Raw genomic sequence first — 17702 nt, 5'->3', positions numbered from 1 at the left:
TTAACGAGTGGCTGAGGAGCTGGTGTAGTAAGGAGGGTTTCGGGTTCCTGGAGAACTGGGCCGACTTCTCAGTCGGTCACCGGCTCTATGGTAGGGACGGATTGCACCTAAATGGGGTGGGTGCAGCCGTACTGGGTGAGAGGATGGCCAAAAAGTTAGAGGGGCTTTTAAACTAGGTGATGAGGGGGAGGGTACAGATGTAGAATTAGCCAGTGGAAAGCAAGATTCAGAGGGCACAAATGGGGACATTAGCGGTAGGGTGTTCAGAGCTCCTAAACCCAGGGGGGGGGTATGGGGAAAAATCTCAAGAGCAGCCTAAAAACATCAAATGAGGATATATGTAACCGATCAAAATTAAGCGGTTTGTATACCAATGCCAGAAGCCTGGCCAATAAGATGGGAGAGCTGGAGCTGCTGATGTTTGAGGAGGACTTAGATTTTGTGGGGATAACAGAGACTTGGTTTGACAGCTCTCATGACTGGATGGCGACCATTCAGGGGTATTCCCTTTATCGCAGAGATAGAGAAGGTAAAAAAGGGGGAGGGGTATGTCTGTATATTAAGAACAGTATACAGGTAAATATGAGGGATGATATTAATAATGGAGCTATGGACGAAGCAGAATCCCTATGGGTAGAACTTCAAAGGGAAGGCACTGTGGGGAAGGTAATATTGGGCGTATGCTATAGGCCCCCCAACCAGAGGGAGGAGGGGGAGGCGGACCTCCTTTTACAGATAGGATTGGCAGCAAGGATGGGAAATGTCATTATAATGGGGGACTTTAATTATCCGGATATAGACTGGGCAGAAGGAACCGCACACTCAGCCAAGGCTCGGCAGTTCCTAAATGTTTTGCAGGATAATTTCATGGGTCAGATGGTGAATGCACCGACAAGAAACAATGCGGTACTTGACCTACTGATTACCAACAATACAGACCTGCTCACGGATATAGAAATACGGGGCAACTTAGGAAACAGTGACCATAGGTCAATTAGTTTCAGTATTAATCATAGTAATAGGAAACACAAGGGAAATATAAGAACACTGAATTTCAAAAGAGCCAATTTCCCAAACTGCGCTCTCTGCAAGAAAATATCAAATGGGATAGAACCCTGGGAACAAAGAACACGGAGGAAAAACAGGAGTGCTTCAAGAGCATACTAAACAAAGGGATTGGCCAGTGCATTCCAAAGGGAAATACATTTAAATGAGCAAAACTAAACCCTGTGTGGCTAAACTCCAACATAAAAATGCATGTTAATGCTAAAGAAAAGGCATTCAAAAAATACAAGACTGAGGGGTCATTGGCAGCATTCAAACATTACAAAGAGTGTAATAAGATATGTAAAGACTAAATCAAGGCGGCTAAAATAGAACACGAGAGACATATAGCCGAAGAGAGTAAAAAGAACCCCAAAAAACTCTTTTAGTATATAAACAGTAAGAAAGCGAGGCCAGAACACATTGGCCCCATAAAAGACGACAAGGGAGATTTGGCCACAGAGGACAGGGAAAAGGCGGAAGTGTTAAATAATTTCTTCTCTTCGGTCTTCACAAAAGAATTGGGGGGGCTACACGAACCCAGCTTGTAAGGCCAAACTAAATAACACACCTTAGGAAGTACCGCCATGACTAACAGAGTATAGACTTAGAGCTAAACTAGAGAAACTTAACATAAATAAATCACCGGGACCGGATGGCTTGCACCCGAGGGTTCTTAAAGAGCTCAGCCAGGTGATTGCCAGACTATTATTCTTGATCTTTAAGGATAGTTTACAGACGGGTATGGTGCCAGCTGATTGGAAAAAAGCCAACGTGGTACCAATATTTAAAAAAGGGGCGAGATATATCCCGGGTAACTATAGGCCGGTCAGCCTAACATCAGTAGTCTGCAAGATTTTGGAGGGGATGTTAAGGGACCACATACAAGACTTTAGCAATGAAAATGGTATTATTAGTAGCAATCAGCATGGATTCATGAAAAATCGTTCTTGCCAAACCAATCTATTAACCTTCTATGATGAAGTGAGCTGCCACCTAGATAAAGGTAAGCCTGTGGATGTGGTGTACCTGGACTTTGCAAAGGCCTTTGACACCGTTACCCACAAAAACGTATTGTTCAAACTAAGGAAGGTAGGTATGGACCATAAGGTGAGTACCTGGATAGAGAACTGGCTCCAGGGGAGAGTGCAAAGGGTGGTGATTAATGGGGAGTACTCGGATTGGGCGGGTGTGGAAAGTGGGGTCCCCCGGGGTTCTGTCCTGGGACCAATCCTGTTTAATTTATTCATAAATGATCTAGAGGAGGGGATATTTAGTACAATCTCAGTATTTGCGGATGATACTAAACTAAGCATGCCAATATCTTCTATGCAGGATGTGGAAACCTTACAAACGGACCTGAACAAAATAATAGGGTGGGCAATTACATGGCAGATGAGGTTTAATGTTGAAAAATGTAAAGTAATGCACTTGGGTGCCAGAAACCTGCAAGCAAGCTACTCACTGGGGGGGGGGGGGGAACCTCTGGGTGAGTCTAGGATGGAAAAGGACCTGGGGGTACTGGTAGACAACAAGCTTGGCAGTGGCATGCAATGCCAAGCCGCTGCAAGCAAAGCCAACAGAATACTGGGATGTATAAAAAAGGGGATTCACTCCAGAAATAAAGAGATTATTCTCCCACTCTACAAGATTCTGGTCCGACCACATCTGGAGTATTCTGTCCAGTTCTGGGCACCGGTCCTCAGGAAGGATGTGCTGGAACTGGAGAGAGTCCAGAGAAGGGCAACAAAAATAATTAGGGGAATGAAGGACATCGGCTATGAGGAAAGACTACAAGCACTGAACCTATTCTCTCTGGAGAAGAGACGATTGAGGGGGATATGATATCAATGTACAAATACTGTACTGACGACCCTAGCATAAGGAACAAACTAATCAGAGACAGGGAATACAATAAGACACGTGGCCACTCACTAAAATAAGAGGAAAGGCGGTTTAACCTTAAAATACGCAGGGGGTTCTTCACTTTGAGAGCAGTAAGGATGTGGAATTCTCTTCCACAAGCAGTGGTATCAGCGGGGAGCATTGATAGTTTCAAAAAAACGATTAGATGGGCACCTTGAAGACCACAACATACAGGGATATACAATGTACAGTTAACAGCAAACACACACGCACATCATAGGTTGAACTGGATGGACGGATGTCTTTTTTCGACCTCACTAACTATGTAACAATGTCAGGTAAACCCATGCGGGCTAATTTTTGGGGCCTATACTGGCCGACACTTACTTCTGTATCCTGTGAATGCCTAATGTACCTCTAGCCACCAAATACTACGTTCTTAGCTGTCAAGTAAACCCATGTGGGCTAATTTTTGGGGCCTATAGTGGCCGACACTTCTGTATCCTGTGAATGCCTAATGTACCTCCAGCCACCAAATACTACGTTAATAGCTGTCAAGTAAACCCATGTGGGCTAATTTTTGGGGCCTTTCATGGCCGACACTTACTTCTGTATCCTGTGAATGCCTAATGTACCTTCAGCCACAGAATACAACGTTCCTAGCTGTCAGGTAAACCTATGTGGGCTAATTTTTGGGGCCTATACTGGCCGACACTTACTTCTGTATCTGTTAGGTACCTGTTAGGTAAAGTCCGAAGAGGAGTTTGAGTGCTGAGGATTCATGCAAAAACGTAGTCAGGGATCAGGCCGGCAACAGATTGGGCAAAGCTTATCCAAACATAATCCAAAGAATGGTCAGGCAGGCAGAAGTCATACACAAGCTGGCGGTGAAGTACAGATTCGGCAGGCTGAAGAGGGGTTAAGAATACAGTACAGGCAAAAGTTCATACACGAAAGTCTATCAAAGAGCAAGCAGCACACCCAGAAAGAGTTGAGGTGGTGCTTGGAAGTCAGGGGCCAAGCGATATACCGACCTTGGAAACTTACAAGTTCTGAGTCTCTCCTGGCACCTTTGATGATACCGGAGATCCAGATGGACACACAACTCTATGAATTTTTCAAGATCTTCTGGGGAGTCCTTATAGACCAATTCATCCTTAATGCGATCTGTAAGACTTTTACGGAAAGCTGCACGTAATGCCCCTGAGTCCCATTTGGTCTCAGCTGCCAGGGTACGGAACTCAATAGCATACTGTGCCACAGTCCTGTTACCTTGTTGTATGTCCAAAAGTGGGCACTCGGCTGCAGAAGCTCTATCCAACTTGTCAAATACAGTCTGAAGAGAAGCCAGAAATCTATCAGCATCTTGCAGCACAGGATCATTGCGTTCCAGGTAAGGAGAGACCCATGCCAGGGCTTTCCCTTTTAACAATGAAATTACAAATGTCACTTTGGCAGAAGAAGTACTGAAAGCCCCAGGGTTGTTGCTGAAGTACAAACGACAAACGTTTAAAAAACCTCTGCAGTCCTTGGTGTCACCACCAAACTTTTCAGGTAAGGGAAGTTTGAGGGGCACAGAAGAGGTGGGTTGGATTGGAGCAGGGGTCTGGACAGACACAGAGGAGCCAGGCAAACAGGATTTTAGCATAGCACGAAGTTCATCTAGCTTAGCGTCCAGAGAAGAAATATGCTGTTCATGAGCTCCAATCAATTGCCCCTGATGCGTAAGCGCCTTAACAATCTCAGCAGGGTCCACTGACATTATGGCAGGTTTGTTATGTTAGGTACCTGTTAGGTAAAGTCCGAAGTGGAGTTTAAGTGCTGAGGATTCACGCGAAAATGTAGTCAGGGATCAGGCCGGCAACAGATCGGGCAAAGCGGTATCCAAACGTAATCCAAAGAATGGTCAGGCAGGCAGAAGTCATACACAAGCTGGCAGTGAAGTACAGATTCGGCAGGCTGAAGAGGGGTCAAGAATACAGGCAAAAGTTCATACACGAAAGTCTATAAAAGAGCAAACAGCACACCCAGGAAGATATTCCAAACATACCGGCATTGAGGAACAGGAAGTGCTGCTTTTTGAAGGCTGAGTATATTGTACATTGTTCACAGCTGGTTAAATTGTACATTGTTTGCAGCTGGCAGCAGGTGGAGCTAGTGAGTGCAAAAGAAAAGCATCAGGCTGGAAAATCACTGCAAAAACTCCAGAGCTTCTTTGTGGCACAACAGATAAGGCTGCAAGCTATGGAAGAGGTAACCTCCTGGTTCAAGGACACCCAGGTACATGACAATGCCTAATGTACCTTCAGCCACAGAATACTATGGTCTTAGCTGTCAGGTAAACCCATGTGGGCTAATTTTTGGGGACTATACTGGCCGACACTTACTTCTGTATACTGTGAATGCCTAATGTACCTCCAGCCACCAAATACTATGTTCTTAGCTGTCAAGTAAACCCATGTGAGCTAATTTTTGGGGCCTTTCGTGGCCGACACTTACTTCTCTATCCTATGAAGGCCTATTGTACCTTCAGCCACAGAATACTACGTTCTTAGCTGTCAGGTAAACCCATGTGGGCTAATTTTTAAGGCCAATACTGGCCGACACTTACTTCTGTATCCTGTGAATGCCTAATATACCTTCAGCCACAGAATACAACGTTCTTAGCTGTCAGGTAAACCCATGTGGGCTAATTTTTGGGGCCTTTCATGGCCGACACTTACTTCTGTATCCTGTGAATGCCTAATGTACCTTCAGCCACAGAATACAACGTTCTTAGCTGTCAGGTAAACCCATGTGGGCTAACTTTTGGGGCCAATACTGCCCGACACTTACTTCTGTATCCTGTGAATGCCTAATGTACCTCCAGCCACCAAATACTACGTTCTTAGCTGTCAAGTAAACCCATGTGGGCTAATTTTTGGGGCCAATACTGGCCGACACTTACTTCTGTATCCTGTGAATGCCTAATGTACCTCCAGCCACCAAATACTACATTCTTAGCTGTCTAGTAAACCCATGTGGGCTAATTTTTGGGGCCTATATTGGCCGACACTTACATTTGTTTCCTGTGAATGCCTAATGTACCTCCAGCCACCAAATACTACGTTCTTAGCTGTCAAGTAAACCCATGTGGGCTAATTTTTGGGGCCAATACTGGCCGACACTTACTTCTGTATCCTGTCAATGCCTAATGTTCATGTTTTGGCACACAAGTATTTATGATATCAGTTGTTCAATCAGATTAGTCACTATATTATGTTTTGCCCTGATGGATATAGTATCCCATTGAGGCGACATATCCTTTATTTAACACCTCATATATGATTGTTTTGATTTTCTCTTTGTCATTTGTTTGATTAGAGCAATATTTGTTTAGCGCAACTGCTTTTACTATTTCATTTCATTATTCCTTATTTTGGATCTAAGGTTGCAGCTTTGCATGTCATCCATTTATCAGCGCACTTTTCCCATTCACACTTACACAGCCACTCTGAGGCTCTGAGGAAGAGGCAAGGCCTCGAAACGCGTCAGTCTTCTGTTCATATGAGACATCGGACTTTTCTACTTTGATGCTGTTCGCTGGAATCTATATGCTGATCTACCACACATGTTTGTGAGTAGTTACATAGTTACATAGTTACATAGTAGGCGAGGTTGAATAAAGACAATAGTCCATCCAGTTCAACCTGTGTAGGTGTGTGTGACTGTAATCATCTAACATAGCCCTCAATCTCCTGATCCTTGAGATGTAAGTCTAAGAGTCTTTTGAAAGTCACCATACTACCCGCAGAAACCACCTCTTGTGGTAGACAATTCCACAATCTTGTAGCCCTAACAGTAAAGAACCCCCCACGTTGCCTGAGGTTAAAACGCTTCTCCTCTAATCGCATTGTATGTCCTCGAGTCCTCATGCAATTCCTTCGAATGAACAGCTTTTCTTCTAAGCTGAGATCCCCATTAAGATATTTATAAATTGCTATCATGTCCCCTCTCAGACGTCTTTTCTCCAGGGAAAATAAATCGAGCGATTGCAGCCGCTCTTCATAGGTAAGGTCCTCCAACCCCCTAATCAGTTTAGTTGCCCTTCTCTGGACTTTCTCCAGCTCCAACACATCCCTCCTGAGGACTGGCGACCAGAACTGGACAGAATACTCCAGATGCGGTCGGACCAGAGTTTTATAAAGTGGAAGGATTATAGTCTTATCTCTGGAATACATCCCTTTCTTTATGCATGCTAATATTCTGTTGGCTTTGGAAGCTGCCGCTTGGCATTGCATGCTGTTGCCTAATCTATCATCAACTAAGATGATTTTAAATTATTGTTATTAAAAAGCTTGCTGAGGATAATGCGCTAGGCTGCTGCGCCCTTTCTTTGTGTTTTTTTTACAACTTCTACTGAGAGCCCCAGGTCTTCTACTGAGAGCCCCAGGTCTTCTACTGCGAGCCCCAGGTCTAGTACTGCAAGCCCCAGGTCTAGTACTGTGAGCCTCATGTCTAGTACTGAGAGCCCCAGGTCTTGTACTGAGAGCCCCAGGTCTTGTACTGAGTGCCCCAGTAGTGCTCCAGGTCTTGTACTGAGTACTCCAGGTCTACTGAGAGCCACAGGTCTTGTACTGAATACCCCAGGTCTTCTACTGAATACCCTCATATCTTCTAATGAGAGCCCCAAGTCTTGTATTGAGTACCCCCAAGTATTCTACTGATTGCCCTGAGTGTTCTTCTAAGAGCCCAGGTCTTAGTCTTCTCAGCTCCATGTGTTTACTAAGTGCCTGGGTCTTCTACCGAGTGTCCCGAGTCCTGGGTCCAGAGTAAGGAAGGGTTATATGGTAAAGAAGAGTTTTTACAGCTTCCCAATGAAGTTTACCTTCACTTTCTATCCACAACAGGAATTGAGAGGAAATTCCTAGTTGTCATCGGGGTCACCAAAATGAGTGTCCCCATTAGAAAATTTCCTCTCTATTCCTGTTCTGGTGACAAATTTGGGATTTTCTTTCACTTTTCACTAATGGGGGATCACTAGGACAAATAGAGAGGGTGAATCTCCATAATGTGGATGCAGACAGCAATAAAAACCTGACATGGGGTCTAATTCCTCTCCACTCCGTCCAACACACACACAAAAAAAAAAGTTTTGCCTTTAGTTAGACTTTAACTTTTAAAGGAGCTTTTAAAGTGTCCCCTATGGAAAATTCAGGATGCCAAAGTTTGTCGCTGGGCACGCACAATGTTAAGGCTGGGCATGTTGGGTATCTATTTACTCGGCACAACCTCGCCTTTTATATTTTACCAAAAATTAAGGAATATGTTGTGTTTATGTGCACTAAAATCAACTTTTTCCTGAAGATTTTGCAACTGTTGCACTAATATGGTGTGACAAAAAAAAAAAAAAAATTAACTACCACCATTTTATTCTCCAATGTCTCTGCTTTTGTCAAAAGTATTGGGACATCTGTCTTTACAACCAAATGAACTTTAATGACATCCCAGTCTTAGTCTGTAGGGTTCAATATTGAGTTGGCCCACCCTTTGCAGCTATAACAGCTTCAACTCTCCTGGGAAGGTCGTCTACATGGTTTAAGAGTCTATGGGAATCCCCCCACTACCATCCCTCTGCCACTGATACCATTCCCCCACCACCGCCATCACTCTGCCACTGATACTATCCCTCCACCACCATGCCTCTGCCTCTGATCCCATTCCCCCCACCACCATCCCTCTGCCACTGATACCATCCCCCCACTACCATCCCTATGCCACTGATCCCATTCCCCCACCACCATCCCTCTACCACTGATACCATTCCCCCCACCACCATCCCTCTGCCACTGATCCAATCTTCCCCCCCCCCACCGCCATCCCTCTGCCACTGATGCTATCCCTCCACCACTATGCCCCTGCCACTGATCCCATTCCCCCCCACCACCATCCCTCTACCACTGCTACCATCCCTCCGCCACCATCCCCCTGCCACTGATCCCATCCCCCCCACCACCATCCCTCTACCACTGCTACCATCCCTCCGCCACCATCCCTCTGCCACTGATCCCATTCCCCCCCACCACCATCCCTCTATCACTGCTACCATCCCTCCACCACCATCCCTCTGCCACTGATCCCATTTCCCCCACCACCATCCCTCTGCCACTGATACCATCCCCCCACTACCATCCACTACCATCCCTCTGTTACTGATCCCATCCTTCCGCCACCATCTCTCTGCCACTGATCCTATCCTCCCCCCACCACCATCCCTCTGCCACTGATACTATCCCTCCACCACCATCCCTCTGCCACTGATCCCATTCCCCCCACCACCATCCCTCTACCACTGATACCATCCCCCCACTACCATCCCTCTGCCACTGATCCCATTCCCCCACCACCATCCTTCTGCTAATGATCCCATCCTTCCGTCACTATCCCTCTGCCACTGATCCAATCTTCCCCCCCCACCGCCATCCCTCTGCCACTGATGCTATCCCTCCACCACTATGCCCCTGCCACTGATCCCATTCCCCCCACCACCATCCCTCTACCACTGCTACCATCCCTCCGCCACCATCCCCCTGCCACTGATCCCATTCCCCCCCACCACCATCCCTCTACCACTGCTACCATCCCTCCGCCACCATCCCTCTGCCACTGATCCCATTCCCCCCACCACCATCCCTCTATCACTGCTACCATCCCTCCACCACCATCCCTCTGCCACTGATACCATCCCCCCACTACCATCCACTACCATCCCTCTGTTACTGATCCCATCCTTCCGCCACCATCTCTCTGCCACTGATCCTATCCTCCCCCCCACCACCATCCCTCTGCCACTGATACTATCCCTCCACCACCATCCCTCTGCCACTGATCCCATTCCCCCCACCACCATCCCTCTACCACTGATACCATTCCCCCCACCACCATCCCTTTGCCACTGATCCCATTCCCCCACCACCATCCCTCTGTCACTTATCCCCCTCCCCCCCCCACCACTATCCCTCTGCCACTGATCCCATCCATCCCACCACCATCCCTTTGCCACTGATCCAATCCCTTCACCACCATCCCTCTGCCATTAATCCCATCCCTCTGCCACTAATCCAATCTCCCCAAGACCTTCCCTCTGCCACTGATTTCAACCCTCCCCCACCATCCCTCTTCCACTGATCCCATTCCCCCATACCACTATCCCTCTGCAACTGATCTCATCCCTCCTCTGCCATTCCTCTGCCACTAATCCCATTTCCCTCATCACCAACCCTCTGCCACTGATCCCATCGCTCCACCACCATCACACTGCCACTGACCCTATCCCTCCACCACTATCCCTCTGCCACTGATCCCATCCCTCCACCACCATCCCTCTGCCACTGATCTCATCCCTCCACCACCATCCCACTGCCAATAATTTCATCCCCCTGCCACCATCCTTCTGCCACTGATCCTGTCCCCCACCACCATCCCTCTGCCACTAATCCTGTTCCTCCACCACCATCCCTCTGCCACTGATCCCGTCCCTCCACCACCATCCCTATGCCACTGATCCCATCCCTCATCACCATCCCTCTGCCACTATCCCTCTGCCACTGATTCCATCCCTCCACCACCATCCCTCTGCCATTAATCCCATCCCTCTGCCACTAATCCAATCTCCCCAAGACCTTCCCTCTGCCACTGATTTCAACCCTCCACCACCATCTCTCTTCCACTGATCCCATTCCCCAATACCACTATCCCTCTGCAACTGACTTCATCCCTCCTCTGCCATTCCTCTGCCACTAATCCCATTTCCCTCATCACCAACCCTCTGCCACTGATCCCATCGCTCCACCACCATCACGCTGCCACTGACCCTATCCCTCCATCACTATCCCTCTGCCACTGATCCCATCCCTCCACCACCATCCCTCTGCCACTGATCTCATCCCTCCACCACCATCCCACTGCCAATAATTTCGTCCCCCTGCCACCATCCTTCTGCCACTGATCCTGTCCCCCCACCACCATCCCTCTGCCACTAATCCTGTTCCTCCACCACCATCCCTCTGCCACTTATCCCATCCCTCTGCCACTGATCCCGTCCCTCCACCACCATCCCTCTGCCACTGATCCCATCCCCCATCACCATCCCTCTGCCACTATCCCTCTGCCACTGATTCCATCCCTCCACCACCATCCCTCTGCCACTAATCCCACCTCTCCACCATCCCTCTGCCACTGATCTCATCCCTCTGTAAGGGAAATGTGCATCTTGGAATGCCATTTTGTAGTGTTCAGCTTAGCACAAGTCATCTCAATGTATATTAGAAGGTTAGAGTATCCCTTTATATTTCTTGAATGTATCTTTGCTTAGTGTTTCAGATTATAAATTTTGCTATCATTTCACACCTGCACTTGTTGTTAGGCCGGACATTAGTTTGCAGTTAAGAGCATCAAAAACAGGATGTTCCGCAAGTCTGGTACAAGTTAAAAAACATGAAGACATGCAAAGCTATAAGCAATGTCTTATACATATATTGATAGAATATACATTCCATATATCTTTTATAATATAATACATAACATATATTTACATTGATATAGCTTGAATAAGTTTTTCAGCAATAATTGATAATATACTGTATTTGATGTAATTGATATAATAGTATATAATCTCTTTCAGTAATGAGAGATGATTTTGCAGACGCTATCCGTGACCACAAGTGTATATTTAGTATATTTTGTGAACAATGTACAGACACTGTGGAGAATGTGTGATGTCCCATCTGTTATTTGTGTCACAAATATGACATGCTTTCATATGAACTTTTGCTACTTCATTTGAACCGTTTTTTTTTTCATGTAACTGGGTAGATGAAGTAAATACGTTAATTGATTGGATAATAGGGGTAATAGGGTAAGGGGGAGGATATTAAATTAATGGGAGGGATATGGCATTCCTCTGCCACTGACCCTATACCTCCACCACCATTCCTCTGCCACTGATCCTATACCTCCACCACCATCCCTCTGCCACTGATTCTCTCCCTCCATCACCATCCCTCTGCCACTGATCCCATCCCTTCACCACCATCCCTCTGCCACTAATCCCATCTCTTCACCACCATCCCTCTGCCAATGATCCCATCCCTCTGCCACTGATCCCGTCCCTCCACCACCATCCCTCTGCCACTAATCCCATCCCCATCACCATCCCTCTGCCACTATCCCTCTGCCACTGATCCCATCCCTCCACCACCATCCCTCTGCCTCTGATCCCATCCCTCCCCCACCATCCCTCTGTCACTGATCCCATGCCTCTGCCACTGATCCCATCCCTCCACCACCATCCCTCTGCCACTGATTCCATTCCTCCACCACCATCCCTCTGCCACTGATCCCATCCCTTCCCCACCATCCCTCTGCCACTGATGCCATCCCTCTGCCACTGATCCCATCCCTCCACCACCATCCCTCTGCCACTAATCCCATCCCCCATCACCATCCCTCTGCCACTAATCCCATCCCCCATCACCATCCCTCTGCCACTAATCCCATCCCCCATCACCATCCCTCTGCCACTATCCCTCTGCCACTGATTCCATCCCTCCACCACCATCCCTCTGCCACTAATCCCACCCCCCCACCATCCCTCTGCCACTGATCCCATTCCTCCACCACCATCCCTCTGCCACTGATCCCATCCCTCATCACCATCCCTCTGCCACTATCCCTCTGCCACTGATTCCATCCCTCCACCACCATCCCTCTGCCATTAATCCCATCCCTCTGCCACTAATCCAATCTCCCCAAGACCTTCCCTCTGCCACTGATTTCAACCCTCCACCACCATCTCTCTTCCACTGATCCCATTCCCCAATACCACTATCCCTCTGCAACTGACTTCATCCCTCCTCTGCCATTCCTCTGCCACTAATCCCATTTCCCTCATCACCAACCCTCTGCCACTGATCCCATCGCTCCACCACCATCACGCTGCCACTGACCCTATCCCTCCACCACTATCCCTCTGCCACTGATCCCATCCCTCCACCACCATCCCTCTGCCACTGATCTCATCCCTCCACCACCATCCCACTGCCAATAATTTCGTCCCCCTGCCACCATCCTTCTGCCACTGATCCTGTCCCCCCACCACCATCCCTCTGCCACTAATCCTGTTCCTCCACCACCATCCCTCTGCCACTGATCCCATCCCTCTGCCACTGATCCCATCCCCCATCACCATCCCTCTGCCACTATCCCTCTGCCACTGATTCCATCCCTCCACCACCATCCCTCTGCCACTAATCCCACCTCTCCACCATCCCTCTGCCACTGATCTCATCCCTCTGTAAGGGAAATGTGCATCTTGGAATGCCATTTTGTAGTGTTCAGCTTAGCACAAGTCATCTCAATGTATATTAGAAGGTTAGAGTATCCCTTTATATTTCTTGAATGTATCTTTGCTTAGTGTTTCAGATTATAAATTTTGCTATCATTTCACACCTGCACTTGTTGTTAGGCCGGACATTAGTTTGCAGTTAAGAGCATCAAAAACAGGATGTTCCGCAAGTCTGGTACAAGTTAAAAAACATGAAGACATGCAAAGCTATAAGCAATGTCTTATACATATATTGATAGAATATACATTCCATATATCTTTTATAATATAATGCATAACATATATTTACATTGATATAGCTTGAATAAGTTTTTCAGCAATAATTGATAATATACTGTATTTGATGTAATTGATATAATAGTATATAATCTCTTTCAGTAATGAGAGATGATTTTGCAGACGCTATCCGTGACCACAAGTGTATATTTAGTATATTTTGTGAACAATGTACAGACACTGTGGTGAATGTGTGATGTCCCATCTGTTATTTGTGTCACAAATATGACATGCTTTCATATGAACTTTTGCTACTTCATTTGAACCGTTTTTTTTTTCATGTAACTGGGTAGATGAAGTAAATACGTTAATTGATTGGATAATAGGGGTAATAGGGTAAGGGGGAGGATATTAAATTAATGGGAGGGATAGGGAAATATTGTGGTTTGAAGCTATATATTTTCAACGATGTATAGAAATAAACACAGTCATTAGAACCTATCTATTGTGTATGGTTTTTATTGATTGTCTGGCTGGCTGAAGATTCATCCACAGAGCAAACCAAGGGTATACCCGAACAGGTGGTCCTTACAAGTGGTGCCAAAACCCGGGAGCTGTCTATCCAGGTGAGTGATATTTCTCCCATTTTTTATGCTGGTTGAGATGTTGCTCTCCTGGATGCAGTGAGCCTGGTACTAGAGTACTATTAGTTGTTGGCAGGTTAATTGTTGGCAGGGAATAGTTTAGTTTTTGCAAGGCTGTGACAGACACGGGGTAGTGATCTGTGTTCTGTAAGTTTCCAGGAGGGGCGTACTCCTGGAGAACACGCAGCGTGGCTGGCAGGGGACGGTGTTTTGTAGCAACACGCGTCATATGTTGGCAGGGAATTTTTCAAATATAGAATTAGTCTCGTTTGAGCGTTGGCAGGGAATTTTTCAAACGAAGAGTTAGTCTAGTTTGACGTTGGCAGGGCTTATTGAGTTAAAGGATCACTAAAGGAATCTATGTAAAGTACAAGGAAAAGGTTAAATAAGGTATAAGATAATAAAGGGAAAAGGAATATACGCACAGTAAGTGAAACTAATATATCGAAAAGTATATATTTGTTACCAACTTACTTGGTTTGTCTGTGGATTGAATCAATTGTGAAACATAACTGTACAGTCAGATTTGGTCTGTATTGGTTGAAAGGTACAAGTAGTGGTATTTGTGAATACTTCTTATCAAGCCCATAGATTGTGGTGCCCACTTTTTCAAAAAATTCTAGATGTACTGTAAGAGTATTTCAAAGGATTTATGTCATTGTGCTTGCTCAAGCTTATCACTAACATAACGCTAATTATACAACTGCTGCTATTCTTTATCCGCATTGTGCTATTGTTTGAAAGAATATATAGAGCTTGTTTTAGATTTCATTTAAAAAGTTATGGGTAATGATTTGGGAAAGGATCCGGATGGTGAGCCGGGGACCAGACCCACACCGTTACTCATTGTATCAGGCACCTGTGGGATCACAGTCACTGATCCATTCTGGGCGAACATATATGAGCGCGGTCCGCAATTGGGAATTACGTGGCTCAGCGCTATAGGTCCTCACAATGAAGGGGACTGGGCGGAGGTTAAAAAAAATGGTGGGGCTTCACCCAAAATACAATTATCCCCCCGGGTGCCTGGGATGAAATGTATGTGATGCAATGTTGTAAGAAATGGGAAAAGGCATTAAAAGGAATAATAAATAGTTAACTAGGGCTTTTAAGAGTAGGTCCTCATTACCCACAGCAATTGCTTGTAAGTAGAAGTCAGGTGAAACTGTCCTGGAGTTTTGGACAAGGTTTAGAAATGTATGGACTTATGAGGCCGGTTTAAGTGTCACCCAGGAGTGGCACAGCCTCATGATTCAGACATTTATCAGTAATTTTAAAGTCCCAGTACATGCTAAGGTTTCATACTGGGCTGATAAAGACATGGATGGTTTTCAAAAAGCCATAATAGGAAAAAATGCAGCTGGCTGTTTTTGATCTGCTGGGCAAAGTAGGAAATTTTCAAATTAGCCCCCCCCCCCCCCCCCCACAATTGAACAACCTCACAACAGCCTTACAACAACATCACAACAGTGAGTGGATTTACAGTGACATCGGGATCCAGGGGTATGGGCCATAAGTCCCCTGGATGTTTCCATGTCCCCCGTTGTCGGCAGGATATTTTGAGGTCATTTTTTTATAGAATTACAGATAATGAAAAATTATATTTTGCAAATGGTCCCCTATGTGAAGGGGAGCCTTCCTGCAAAATTTTGAAAATTGGCGACTTGCCAAGAAAGCGTTCAAATGTCATATCTTTATTCCTGTTATAGTTATGGAATTTATTTTTGGACAGAAAGAGTTACCGCAATTAGTGTGACCATTGGACCCTGTTGGCACAGAGCCAAAAGTTTCAAATCAGATTAACTTTTTATCTGATTATAGTTCTTGAATGATATTTTAGGGGTATCGTCTAAAAAAAAAAAAAAAAAAAGTTTTTGGGAAAATTGGCACTAAGCCAAAAAGTTTTTTAGTTCTTTATCTGATCATAGCATGCAAGTGGTATCTGATATGCCATCTCTACTGACAGCCATACCATCCAATGCTACCCACTTTACAGTGATTGGTTTAAGTAATGTGTTTTTTTTTTTTTTTTAAGCGTCCTATTGGACGAGGGGACACAGCCATCTTTGTTTCTTGTTTTTCAGTCCAGGTAACTGACCTGGTGTAGAAATGCCTTAGGGCTATGTGAGAAGTTTGCTTGTCCGCTCTATAGTTCTCCAGACCATGCAAGAGGGGATGGACACCTGCTCATGGGTCAGTCCCGCTACAATATGTATATGACATATGTAGTCACTCTGTGGAGGCCAGTCAGAGCGAGTGAGTTTATTGAAGAAATGTACATGTATGTGGACACATAGTGTCACAGGAATTAGGACAGTGGTGTCAGAAAAGTGTTGTTTACCTTGGTTTTGTTCTCACAGAGGGTGATAGTAGAGTCAGTCACATAAGAAGTGGGTCTTGCCAGCCCACAGTGGGTCTTGCCCACCCACAGGATCATTGATTGTTATGGATCCGGACTACTCCTATCTATAATAACATTTTGAGACAAACCACAGGTCCAGAAATGTCACAAGTAATGTTGAATGCGTTTATTTATCTGAAAAATGCTATGGTTGTAGCGCCTGCACTGGGCCTCCCAAATCATGGAAAAATGTTTTGTGTTTTACGCAAGGGACAATTGTAAGACCATGACAGGTGTACTTGCCCAGGAGTATGGTGGTAGACTTTTCCCTATAGTTTTTGTCCAAAGATGGTCGCAGTCCAGGTCTAAAGGCATGCCTGAAGGGACTCCGAACATAGCACATAGCATCTTGTGAGATGGTAATAGGGATGGCTACATCATTTGCCCTAGGTAGGCCCCAGTTTTAAATGGGCTACTGGTATTAAAGGGTGTGTTTCACCACAACATGATTGTATAGACATAATATATATAGACAGCCATTGAGGGAGCAATGAAGATGGTTCCTGCTCCAGGCCAAAAGATCACACATTCTTAAAACTACAAACGCATGTTACAGAACAGGTTTTAAGGAACTGGGTGGTGATTTAGGAAAAAGTAGAGGATAGCCTTTTTCTAAAAGAGAGGAGATCTTGTATTCCCACTAGCGCCCCACTGTCTATTGCCTAGTATCGTGGAATAGGACATGGGGGTGGGAAAGAACATATGAAGTATTACTGAAGTTTTTTTTTCTGCATTTACAGGCCTAAATTAGTGAAAGCATATGTTGCTAGGTGCATCACCTGTATTAGGAACAATACAACCAAACACATAAGGCTAACATGAGCATTTCCAATACCCATCAACCCCATTTACAAATCTACAAATAGATTTTACATATAGGCCAAAAGCAGGGAAGAAACAAGAGTTATTTTTAGTCAATAGTAGACATGTTCAGCAGATGAGTAGAAGCTTTTAGGACCACAAAAGGGAGATGCCCACGCGGTGGCACACATTCTCAATCAGGAGATTATTCCGGGATGAGGATGCCTGCTTTGAATTAGTTCTAATAATAGTCCAGCTTTTATATCAAAAAAGATGTCAGGAACTAGTTAAAATCCTGAAAATAGATTGTCATCCACAGAGTTCAGGTATAGTGGAAAGGATAAAT

The sequence above is a fragment of the Pelophylax lessonae genome (genome assembly GCF_965119305.1).
Source record: "Pelophylax lessonae genome assembly, chromosome: 13".
Taxonomy (NCBI): Eukaryota; Metazoa; Chordata; class Amphibia; order Anura; family Ranidae; genus Pelophylax; species Pelophylax lessonae.
Note: the sequence above shows the minus strand (reverse complement) of the source record.